The following is a 13,459-nucleotide window of genomic DNA, read 5'->3' as shown; positions in this document are numbered from 1 at the left end:
AGCGGGGGGGGTTCCCCAACTGTGAGAGTGCGCTCTTTCGCGCAAGCATGTGAAAGAGCGCACATCTCCCTGAGGCCAAGTGGTGCCTCAGGGAGATCGCTGAAAGGCTGTGAAAGATTAAAAATAGAACAATAAAAAAATCATTAACATGCCCCCTCATGTGAAAATGAGTATACAAAAACTTTATTAAACTTTTTAAAATCTGAAATCAAACCTCATCCCGGCAGTGGATGAGGTTTGTTAAAAAATTACTTACCTGCCTGCCCATTGGGCCCATGCGCCGAGCCAAAGTTTGCATAGGCCCCTCAAAATCTTCATCAATTGGTGACTTAATGGCCTTAACAAGGCCTTTAATTAATGACAGGCATACGTCATGCTGCAGAGTGTGCCCGCTGACCTAAACATTGCGATGCCACGCAATGACTTCGGGACACTCACACGATATCAGCGTGTGACATTTTAAGTGCTGACGTGTGGGCGCCGCCACCCACACGTCAGCCAGAAAATTCAGCCCATGAGGTTGGCTGTGGAGTCAGGAAAGGAATTGGAAATCTCATCAAACCAACTGGCAGCCCTCCTGAGTCTGAGAAGCCTAACAAGAGAGAGAGTGAGGGAACAAGACTTCAGGCAGATGCTGGGCAGCAGAACAAGCCTGGTGAGTCACTGAGTTCAGGAACCAAGGTCTGGAGCGTCGGCAGTGGATATTCCCTGTGAAGAATTTGTTTCTTGGAGTTACACTTTCTCTTGAGGATTTATGCCACTTTGATGCCAGTGGAATAAACTAACCTTGTTTTAATAACCTTTCTACAGTCCATGAGCTTTAAATGCATATTACATTGTACATGGTGTTTAACTTCACCCTACAAAAATGCCTCAATGTACAGGTTAAGGAATAGAATGCCAAAGTCAGTGCAAAGTAAGAGGGAAAAACTAAATAGTAGGAGTTAGCAATTAAGAATCTGGTCCATTTGGCACAAGTTTAAGATAACTTCCAGTCTGGATCTGCACATTTCTTTAGATGAGTTATTCCAAACTAAGGGAAAACCCATAGTGACACAGAATAGTCAATGTGAGTTAATTAATGAATACCCATTTCATCTAGCCCATGTGATATCAGATTAGAATTAACTTCTCTCTTCATACTTTTCCCCATCTGTGAACCAATGCTGGAATAATTTCACTGACATTATAATCAGGTGATAAAACGGTTGCTGTCTGTGCCTTGAGTTATGATGCCTGGTTATAGTTTCAAGTAGCTATTAAAGATTATCGCTGAAGTAGTAATTCACCATTGAATTAAAACTGTGTAAGAGATTACCTTTTAACTAAAGTTCACTAAGTTTTCATGACACAAGTAATTGGCAAGGCAGAACTGAGGTTCAAACTCCAAGCACCCTTTGGTTTGTTAGCCCTATGGTTCCAAGGAGATTGTACAGTAAGTTGAAATTATTAGGTCTTGAATTTCTTGTTTTATGAAGTCAGTTACATTACAGAAGCTAGGAGATAACAAAATGCATTAGAATGATTAATTGTTTTGGTTTAGTTTAGTCATCAAGGGAAGGCACTGGATAAGTCACCCAGAAGCACAGGGAAATGCCCCAGAGAGCTGGGTTCAAATCCCACCGTGGCAGGTGGTGAAATTTGAATTCAATCAATCTGGAATTAAAAGTCTAATTGTCATTAAAAACCCATCTGGTTCACTAATGCCGTTTAGGGAAGGAAATCTGCCTTGCTCACCTGGTCTGGCCCTGCATGGGATTCTGTGAGTGACTATTAAATACCCTCTGAAATGGCCTAGCAAGCCACTCAGTTGTACCAAACCACTAGAACAACCTAGCATCGAACTAGGCATCAGAAACAGCAACAGCAAACTCAGACCCTGCAAAGTCCTCCTTACTAACATCAGGTGGCTTGTGCCAAAATTGGGAGAGCTGTCTTATAGACTAGTCAAGCAACAGGCTGACATAGCCATCTTCACGGAATCATACCTTACAGATCATGTCCCAGACACCACCATCACCATCTCTGCCGCAAATCTGGCAGCACAATGGTTATACAATGGTATACGGTCAGGAGGCAGTTGCCCTAGGAGTCCTCAACCTCAACTATGGACCCCATGAAGTCTCATGACATTGGTCAAACATGGGCAAGGAAACCTCCTGCTGATTATTACAAACCACACTGCCCCCCCACCTCCACCTCAGCTGCTAAATCAGTGCTTCTCGATGTTGAACACCACTTAGAGGAAGCACTGAGGGTGACAAGGATGCAGAATTTATTGTGGGTGGCAGACTTCAAAATCCATCACCAAGAGTGGCTCGGTAACAGCACTACCGACTGAGCTGGCCGAGTTCTAAAGGACGCAGGTGCATCTATCCATAACAGTAACAAAAGGACTGACTACTGCACATTCCTTGTGGATCCCATCTTCATACCCTCCATCATGTTGTGTGGAACTACCAATTTTCTAAATTAGATAGATTTTGAACAGATCGAACAACTCAAGACTGGGCAACCATGAGACGCTGTGGGCTATCAACAGCAGCAGAATTGTACTCAAACACAATCTGTAACCTCATGGCCTGGCATATCCCCCACTCTACAATTACCACCAAGCCAGTGGATCAACGCTGGTTCAATGAAGAGTGCAGGAGGGCATGCCAGGAGCAGTACCAGGTATACCAAAAATGTAAACCTGATGAAACTACAACACAGGACTATTTGTGTGCCAAACAGCATAAGCAGCAAACAATAGACAGAGCTAAGCAATTCCACAACCAACAGATCAGATCTAAGCTCTGCAGTCCTGCCATGTCCAGTCGTGAATGGTGATGGACAATTAAACAACTCACCGGAGGAGGAGGCTCCAAAAATATCCCCATCCTCAATGATGGAGGAGTCCAGCACATCAGTGCAAAAGATAAGGCTGAAGCATTCGCAACAACCTTCAGCCAGAAGTGCCGAGTGGATGAGCCATCTCGGCCTCCTTCGGAGGTCCCCAGCATCACAAATACCAATCTTCAGCCCATTCGATTCATTCCATGTGATATCAAGAAACAGCCAAAGGAATTGGATTCTGCAAAGGCTGTGGACCCTGAAAATATTCTGGCAACAGTACTGAAGACTTGTGTTCCAGAACTTGCTTCACCCCTATCCAAGCTGTTCCAATATATCTACAACACTGGCATCTACCTGGCTATGTGGAAAATTGTGCAGGCATGTCCAGTACACAAAAAGCAGGACAAATCCAACCCTGCCAATTGCTGCCCCATCAGTGTACTCTAGATCATCAGTAAAATGATGGAAGGGGCCATCACAGTGCTATCAAGCAGTACTTGCTTAGCATTACCCTGCTCTCTGACACTCAGTTTGAGTTCCACCAAGGTTACTCAGATCCTGACCTGATTATAGCCTTTATTCAAACATGGACAAAAGAGCTGAACCACAGAAGCATGTTGAGAGTGACTGCCCTTGTCATCATGGCAGCTTTTGACTGAATGTGGCATAAAGGAACCCTAGCAAAACTGGAGTCAATGGGAATCAGGGAGAAAACTCTCTGCTCGTTGGAGTTATATTTAACACAAAGGAAAATGGTTGTGGTTGTTGGAGGTCAGTCATCTCAGTTCCAGGACATAAGTGCAGGAGTTCCTCAGGGTAGTGTCCTAGATCCAACCATCTTCAGTAATTTCATCAATGACCTTCCTTCCATCATAAGGTCAGAAGTGGGGACGTTCGCTGATGATTGCACAATGCTCAGCACCATTCGTGACTCCTCAGATGCTGAAGCGTCCATGCCCAAATACAGCAAGACCTGTACAATATCCAGGTTTGTGCTGACAAGTGGCAAGTAACATTTGTACCACACAAGTGTCAAGCAATGACCATCTCCAACAAGAGAGAATCTAACCATTGCCTTTTGATGTTCAATGACATTACCATCACTGAATCCTCCACTATCAAAATCCTGGGAGTTACCATTACCAGAAACTGAACTGGACCAGCCATATAAATACTGTGGCTACATGAGCAGGTCAGAGGCTATGAATCCTGTGGTGTGTAACTCACCTCCTGACTCCCCAAAGCCTGTTCACCATCTACGAGGCACAAGTCAGGAGTGTGATGGAATACTTCTCACCTGCCTGGATGAGTGCAACTCCCACAACAGCCAAGAAGCTTGACACTGTCCAGGACAAAGCAGCCCAGTTGATTGGCACCTCATCCACCATCTTCAACATCCATTCCCTCCATCACTGACACACAGTGGCAGCAGCGTGTACCATCTATAGGATGCACTGCAGATGCTCACCAAGGCTCCTTAGATAGCACCTTCCAAACCCATAACATATACTATCTAGGAGGACAAGGGTAGCAGACACATGGGAACACCACCTGCAAGTTCCCTTCCAAGTCACACACCATCCTGACTTGGAACTGTTACATCATCCCTTCCCTGTCACTGGCTCAGAATCCTAGGGCGGAATTTTACGGCCCCAATGTGGCTAGCCGTTCAAAGGTCCGTTGACTTCGGCAGAGCCATAAAATCCCGCTGGGGCAAAATTTCACTCCTGGTGTATCTGCATCGATTCAATAAGGCAGCTCACCACCACCTTCTCACGGGCAATTAGAGATGGGGAACACATGTTGACCTTGCCAGAGATGCTGACATGCCATGAATAAATAAGAAATTCAATTGCTGCCTGTTAACTTCCTTGATATTGGTTTTCTGGCTTCTTAGAGATGGTGGTGGCACTGTGATATTGTCTCTGGACTAATGTTCCAGAGACCCAAGGTAATTCTCAGGGGAATTGGGTTTGAATCCCACTACAGCAGATAGTGAAGTTTGAATTCAGTAAAAATATGGAATTAAAAGTTTAATGATGACCACAAAACCATTGTCAATTGTTGTAAAAACCCATTTGGTTCACTAATGTCCTTTAGGGAAGGAAATCTGCAGTCCTTACCTAGTCTGGCCTACATGTGACTCCTGACCCACAGCAATTTGGTTGACTCTTAAATGCTCCCTAAACAAGGGCAATAAGTGAATAGCCAGAGATGCCCTCATCCCATGAATGAATAAAAAAAAATAAGCTGCTCAAGTTTGAAGAAGAGTAATGTTCTAGCACAGCTGCAGAATAACAGATGCTATTCTGAAAATTGCCATGCCTCGGGAACAGATTCAGCTGTTCTGCAAATGAGCTGAGAGAATTTGTGGACCCTGCTCGCAGGACAAAAGGACAAAGAAAGTTTTGGAACATAATTTACATTTTAAATGCTGCACCTTGGTTTTTCCATAATTTCATATAAAAAGATCCAGCATAGAAATTCCAATGCTTAGAACCTGAAGTTTGTGTCTAGTGCAGACCTCCACGTTCAATCCAATAATGGGCTCCTTTCTGAACAATTCATTGCACTTTCTAAAAATATAATACACTTATTATTCAATTTACTGGTATATTGTTTGCCAGGAAAATGGAATGTATGAATGGTACGTAATAAGCCAAAGTTGCTGTGGGCTGTAAGCGCTTGCTGAATCTCCAACAAATCCTGTTACAGTTTCTGCCATTGGCACTTGGCTGAATCGTCAACCTCATAAAACTTCCTTCAGGCTGGAAGTTATTCTGCCTACATGATTATCAGTGGCCAGGGTGCTAAATAAGCTTCTCATTATTTTGATCTTTCTTTTCCACGGTATTGTAGTGACAAATTGATTGTAGGTGAAGGACACAGCTGTGTTGTGATTGTTTGGACAAATCTACATTTTAAATCAAGGATAATCTCCCAGTCTAAGGCTTCAGGTCTATTGGCAAATAAGCCACAGAATAACAGAAAACACAGAAAAAGATCCAGCATAGAAATTCCAATGATTAGAAACTGAAGTTTGTGTCAAGTGCAAACCTCCACATTCAATCCAATAAAGCTCTCCTTTCTGAACAATTCATTGCACTTTCTAAAAATATAATACACTTATTATTCAATTTACTGGTATATTGTTTGCCAGGAAAATAGAATGTATGAATGGTTCGTAATAAGCCAAAGTTTCTGTGGGCTGTAAGCGCTTGCTGAATCTCCAACAAATCCTGTTACAGCTTCTGCCTTTGGCACTTGGCTGAATCTTCAACCTCGTAAACTTCCTTCAGGCTGGAAGTTATTCTGCCTACATGATTAGCAGTGGCCAGGGTGCTAAATCAGCTTCTCATTATTTTGATCTTTCTTTTCCACAGTATTGTAGTGACAAATTGAGTGTAGGTGAAGGACACAGCTGTGTTGTGACTGTTGGGGCAAATCTACATTTTAAATCAAGGATAATCTCCCAGTCTAAGTCTTCAGGTCTATTGGCAAATAAGCCACAGAATAACTGGATGCTGGGTGTATACTCCCACAATGTGACCTTTAGAAAGATTATTATCATTGGGACCTGCTGGTCTTACACACTGTGATATGTCAGCGGTCGAGGTCCTTCTAGCTATGTCAATGGTACTGTGCTTCTACAATTGTGTGAAAATTTATAATATAATCATGTTACTGTACAATTTAGTGATCGTCCCTTCTATTCCCTCTCTTGATTATGATTTAATTTTGATCTCCCCATGGTGATCCTAGGCAAGTTGTAGTCGTGCTTCTGGCCCACAATCTCCTTGCAGGATTGATGAATTTACTTCTGTACTTTTAATACTTTCTTCTGGAAGTTTGATAGCCGGTGACCACATTAATTAGTGAGTTTATCAGCAACATAAAGGATCCACAGTCACCCTAAGGACAACACCTTCCAAATGACATAATGTTACCTTTCACCAAATAGGGTGGACTTTTCCATGCCTGCTGGCATCAGGCATGTTTGGCGGCGTGAGCAAACAATATGGTGAGAAAACCAAAACTCGGTTTCATGATGTCGTCAAAACACTTCACAATTGTCCGTTCAACTCATCAATAGCAGGGCGTGTTTCCTGCCATCAGACATCAGGAACCTCATTGTAATACATTTGCATATCATTATAAACCCTTTCTGCTGGAATCATCCCCCCATGCTGGATCATCCGAGCATGTTGGTGTGATTGCACGCCAACATGTTTCACAACAGCAAATAAACATATATAACAGCATATATAACGGGCTGTATTTCAAGGAGAACTCGGTGGTGATTGCACAGTAACATTACACAAGGGTTGCCTTTTGGACTTCAATGTTGAGGCACATTGGGGGTGGGGCAATGGCTGCCCTGTGGTTGAGTTGAGTTGGGGTGGGGGTGGCCAGGGCTGCACTACAGTTGAGGCAAGTTGTTGGTGGGGGGGGGGGGGGGTGCCAAGGGCTGGACCTCGGTTGATGGTGGTGCACAAGCACATGCGGGATGGGTGAGGGAAGTGGCCACACATTAGTTAAACCTTATATAAAGTAACCATTCCTCTGTAGCTGAGACAGTTCAGGTGTAGCCACATTGACATGCTTGAATTCGGGCCTCCTGCTTCTCTGCCCACTCAATCAATGCAGAGGCCTGGAAGTGCTCCAGAGCTTTTTATCCCTCGGGCACAGACTGAAAACTAATGAGCATTTTAGTGGATAGCAGAACAATTTGACAACTGCTAAAGCTAGCCGTGAGCAGTCACTAGTGGAGGCGCTACCAGCTGCTTGCAATGTCATCATCCACGTGTGGACCAGTCCCCACCTAACAGTGCAGCCTTGCAGAGTGGGTTCAGAGAATGTCTGCACCTGAGCTGAGAGCACAGCATGCAGTTCAATGGGCAAAGCTACCGCCAATCAAACACATGGAGTGATGGAGTGGGGCGGAGGTGAGTGGGGTTTCGGGCAGCCATGCAGCGCACTAAACTCTGGCCATCCAAGTGGGGGCCAGCACTTTCCGGGATGCATTAGGAGCCTTCAGACTTGACCAATAGAGGTCCTTAGTGCATCCAAGCTAACCCACGCATACCTCTTTTTCATTCTGCAAGAGGAGTACATCAGCAGCATGGAGCCTGGTGAACTAGCTGTATGCCTCGTGGCATACAGAGAGCGGAGATGAAGCAGATGATGTGGAGAGAGGAGCAGCACCCTTAGGAAGAGCAGGCAGCTGGAGTACCCACACACATCAACAAAGAGCTACAGCAAGCCGTTGCTGGTTGGTGCCCAGCTAGACCCAGGGCCTGTAAGTGCCTCCTTTCATTACTGCAGATGACTGAGAACCAGTGTCACTGAAGACTGTGCATGTCTAGGGAACTGGTCAGTCACATCTGCTGCCTGCTGCAGGATTTGGCGCCATGGGGACATGGAGGGCATCCACTGCCAGTGGCCATGAAAGTAACCACGTTGCTCAATTTTGATGCCAGTGGCTCCTTTCAGGGTTCCACAGGTGACCTCTGTGGGGTATCATAGGCATCCATGAGGTCACGAATGCCATCTTTGCGAGGGCACACAACGTTGTGCATTTCGCCTGGGGCCAGGACAGCCAGGATGCAAGAGTGATTGGATTTGCCCAGATCTCAGGTTTCCCACAGGTGCAGGTGCTATCAACTGCATTCACGTGGCACTTAGTTCTCCATCGCAACACACGATCAAGTATGTCAACTGCTGAATGTGCAGCTCATATGCGACCACCAGCAAAAAATCCTGCAGATCGGCACATGGTTTCCAGGGACTGTGAACGACTCCAACATTCTCAGTCAGTCACAGATCCCTGACGCCTTCCAGGGTCCACAGAAGCTGCAGGGCTGGCCCCTCAGGGACAAGGGCTACCTGCAGAGGGCTTGACTGATGACACCCATGAGGCGGCCTCAGACTGCAGCAGAGCGAAGGTATAACGAGGCTCATGCTGCAGGTTGCACCATCAAGACGCTGAAAATGAGGTTCCAGTGCCTGGACCAGTCTGATGGAGCCCTGCAATATAGTCTACAGAGGATGTCACGTATCGCCATCATCTGCTGTGCTCTTTATAACCTGATGCTGCAATGGGGAAAGGTCCTGGCTGAGGAGGAGATGGAGGAGCTGGGGGTCTCCTCCAATGGAGAAGATGTCAAAGGGGATGAGGGTGAGGAGGTCCTCGAAGGTGACAGTGATGGCATTGAGGCCCTCGCACTGGCCAAATGAGGCATCAGGCTCAGGAGGCCCTCATAGCTGCTAGATTTGTGGAGGGTGATGACCACATGCAGGAAAGATACATCATAGATCCTCATATTGCATTTGTGAACATTTGATTCCAGCCTGGCTGAGGACAGCACACATATGTTAAGTGTCCTGTCATGGAGACGCGGCAGAGTCACTCAAATGCAGGAGGATGACCACGACATGCAGTGAGGACAGTCCATAGATCTTCACGTAGCCTCTGAGAATGTTTGGCTCCTCCAAAACATTGGGGCCGAAGGCAGCTCACTTATGCTCTGTGATCAGGGTCATATCATGGAGTTGCAGCCGTTAAACTTTAAATGCTCCTGATCCATTGTCTGTCTTCAGTACCTGATCCCTTCAGGAGCACAGCATCACTGGTCACAGATGCTGAAGAGATGGGGGCCAGCCCACCTTAAAGATACTGAGAGCACACAGAGAGAATGATGGAACTCTGAGCCCATCTGCTCATGACATTCTGCAGTAATGACAAGCACCATCAAGGTGCAAGCATCAGTAATGTGTCCAGGGAGTGTGAGGCTGGACCATCACTTTGCCCTGAAGGCTGCAAGAAGCACAGGGAAGAGGCCCTGGACTGAGACAGCCTTTACCTTCTGCAGGAACGAAGATTTCACATCTGAGTGACACGAACACTGCTCATCAGAACAAGGAGCCATAGGCAGGGAGACATTCTTGGGAGTTTATTTACAATCATGGACAATATGTACAAGTGATTAACACCCATTCCCAGGCTATGCAACCTTTTTAATCACATTTTGATTTGATGTTGTAAGTTTCCTTTGTGATTTGTTTTTCTTTGGCAGTATCCCTTTAAAGGGTTGCCTCTTACTTTGTCCCTTGTTCTCTTTAATTTAGTTTAATTAATTGTACTCAAAAGGGTTACATCTTCTAAACTTTCCTAACCCTGCTGCTACATCTTGGTTCTCCACCGACATCCACAGCAGAGCTGGAGGCAGCATGCTGACTGCTACGCCCTGTCTGTGATGACTTTGGCAGGCGTCCTCTGGAGGGCCGAGACCTGGAGGGCCCCGGCCTGCTTTTTGGATCTTACTGTGTGGCAGTGGCACCCTCCTCAGCCTGTGGAGGTTAAGCTGCTAGGGTCAGACAGTCCCAGAGTCACTTGGCTGGATGGCCCTGGGATGTGCTCCTGCTGATTCTCCTCCCTATGGGTGCCCGAGACTCCTGGCTGACTCCTTGAGCACAAGGGGTAGCTGGAGTGAGATTGGGCTGCCCCACATCCCTCTTGCATTGACACTGTTGGAGGCCAACCATGGCATCAGCGATGGAGTTCAGCCTGCGCAGCAGTGCAGGAGTGATGTCCTGGACCAAGGTCTTCATGGCGGCTATCATCCTTGGTGTGTTGGTATGCTGGTGCTATCACCTCAGCCTTAAGGCAGACGGAGTCCTCCATCATACTTTGTAATCTGAGGAGTACAGCGGACATCCCTTCTTGATGTTCCTGATCTTGCCTTTGCAGCTCCAGCAACTAAGGTATGACCAAGTTCAGAGGCTCATCATATAACTCGGACTCAGCAGATTTCCAGCCACCAGCAATCCTCCGAGTACCGGAGATCTGGGAAGTCCCTGCCAGCCCCTGCTGTGGATCAGACAGTGCGATGTGCTCACCAGATTGTGATCCCAAGGCTACTCTAAAGCTAGGTCCCGCCATTGTGTGTGTCTCTGCGCTGGTGGAGGGCGTGGGTGAGTGCTGTGACAGGCTTTCAATGAATGTGCTTTCAGATACCTCTTCAGTGGTTTCTTAGGGGCTTGATTGGAGGCCCTGTGTTGTGGACTCCTCTGCCTGTTTCCTCAGATATGCCTGCGAAAGCAAGGAGAGATAATTAGTGCATGACAGTGGCCTGTGAAAGAGGACACATCACTCATGGTTGTCTGATGGATGTTGCACTGCTGGATCCTCATTTGGAAGAGCACCACCGACCTCACAGTCAGCACAGGAACAGTCCAGATCCTTGCCGGCCAGCTGGCTGGCTCTGTTTTCAAAGTTCGCGAGGACCTTGATTTCAGGCATCCCTCCACCATTCTGTGACCTCTCCCTCTTGTTGTGTGCCAGCTTGTCTTCCATGAATAGAGATGGAGAAAGTGTAAGCAGGATGCCTGCCAAGCCAGATGATAAGTATGCCAGGTGTGTGTGGGTGGTGAGTGGTCCTACGGACGGGATGACGACAATGATGGTGTGTGTGAGAAAATTAACAGTGATGTCCCTTGAACTGGCAGTGAGTGAGTGAGGTAGCTGTGATGGGTTTGTGAGTGTGTGAGTTGAGATGCATGTGAAGAGTGACTTACCCTGGCATCGTTCCGTTTTGGAGGAGATCATTCATCCTCTTGCAGCACAGAGTGGCTGTCCTCTTTTGTGGGGCATTGGCATTGACCACTGCTGCCACCACCTTCCATGCTGGATTTGTGATGTTGCTGCCCATCCTGTAGCCAAAGCGGGGTTAGAGGACATCACAGCAGGCCTCCACTGCTTCCAGAAAGCACTTGAGGGATGGGTCATTGAACCTGGGGGCTGCAGTCTTCTTGACTTTTGGGGCCATGTCTTCTTTGCAGCAGTCATGGGCTGGAAGCACTGAGAGACGTGCGCGTGGCTGGACTTTAAATATGGTGCCCGGTGTGCTGAAGCGGCAAGGTAATGATGTGGCGGGCAAATGAGAGCTCTCCCGCCAAGGAAACAATGTGTTTCCCAGGAATGCATAATTAATAAGGTGAGATTGGGATGATACGGTGTGAAAAGCCGTCATTGTGGCCGTTGGGTAAAACATCCCTTCTTCCGCCCACTACTGCACTTCGTGCAAATCTAGGACAGTTCCGTACATAGGAAACGTATCTAAGCCATAGAAGCATGAAATATGACATCTGGATAGTAACTGAATCATACAACTTCTCTCAGAGGCATTGTGGGAAGTCCCAAGGAACTATATATATAGCTAATAACCGCAACTATGAATGTCCTCATTCAAATACTGACAAAATAGGTATCGGAGCATCATATGAACACTGATGATCCCATTATGAAAAACAAATGTGGGCGTGAATATGTAGGAGAGAAAGTTAAGAACCAGATGTTACATTTTAAGATTATTTGCAGATCATACTGGCCCCTGACCAATATTAATAAGCCTGCTGGCATTAAGGAATGCCAAATTGATAATACTAAAGCAATGTGGAAAATTAGAAGAAAGTCTGCTTTGTCAAAATTCTCTGTCCTGCTGTGTGCCCATGTTGTTCATCATTGATCATTAGTTAATTAGTTAGTGGTGGTGAAATGTATTTCCATTGTTTCATAATTCCCCACTGACATTGAGACCATTGGAACTAGTAAAAAGGAGCAACTTGCATTTATGTAGCTCCTTTCACAATCTGAGGACAATCTAAAGTGCTTTTCAGCCAATGAAGCACTTGCGTAGCATCGTCACTGTTGTAATTTAGACAACACGGCAGCCAATTTGTACACAGTGAGATCCCAATAATGGCAACATGATAATGACCAGATTATGTTGTTTGAGGGACAACAAAATTGGCTGGGGTACCAAGAAGAACTCCCCAGCTCTTTTTCATCCACAGAGTTTAACACCACATTAACCATGAGGAAGATTGGCTCAGAGTTAGGGGGCAATTTATGAAAGAAAGGTGGGTCCCACTCAATTATTTCAGAGCTGAATTACAAGGTGGTGAATATATGGAACTATATTCTCTCAGATCTGCACTGGAGAGTCAGCTTAAACTATATGCCCAAACCCTTAGCATGGACTGAAACTACGGATTTATAAAACTGTGCTGAATTTTACTGCAGGGTTTGGAGCCCCAATGTCAGGACCAAATGGGGGTCCTGAGCCTGCACTTGCCAGGAGCTGGACTGATCAGCAATCTTCCCAGGGGTGCCTTCCCTGCCCATGGCCCCCACTTTGGGAGTTGGAGTCTCCAGCTCCAATGGCACCCCTCAAACAGCTGCAGGGGAGCTGCCTCCATGAAGCTGGTGGCCTCTCCATGTGGCGGGGGATTGTGGGGGTGGGGATTGTGGTTGCTGCTCTGCCACTGGCAGTGACCCTGGGAGAAGGTTTTGCCTTTCAGGATTTATATGTTTGCACCATATTATAAGTGCAAACTAGTTCACATTGGTATAGAGGCCTCCTCTATACAACTATTTATGATTAGGTTTTGAGCTCTGTTAAAATATAAGGATGAAGTCAGCATATTATTTGCAAGAAATTAAGCTGAAATAACCCAAAGTTTGACAGCTCTGTGCTTTTTATATAGCAATCATCTAAATATTGGCGACCTGTGAACCTAAAAGGTTCAGTTAATTGGTTGTAAACTGATCCATCAGATG

Source organism: Carcharodon carcharias, chromosome 5 (genome assembly GCF_017639515.1).
Source record: "Carcharodon carcharias isolate sCarCar2 chromosome 5, sCarCar2.pri, whole genome shotgun sequence".
NCBI lineage: Eukaryota > Metazoa > Chordata > Chondrichthyes > Lamniformes > Lamnidae > Carcharodon > Carcharodon carcharias.
The sequence above is the reverse complement of the archived record's forward strand: the minus strand, read 5'-3'. Positions refer to the sequence as shown.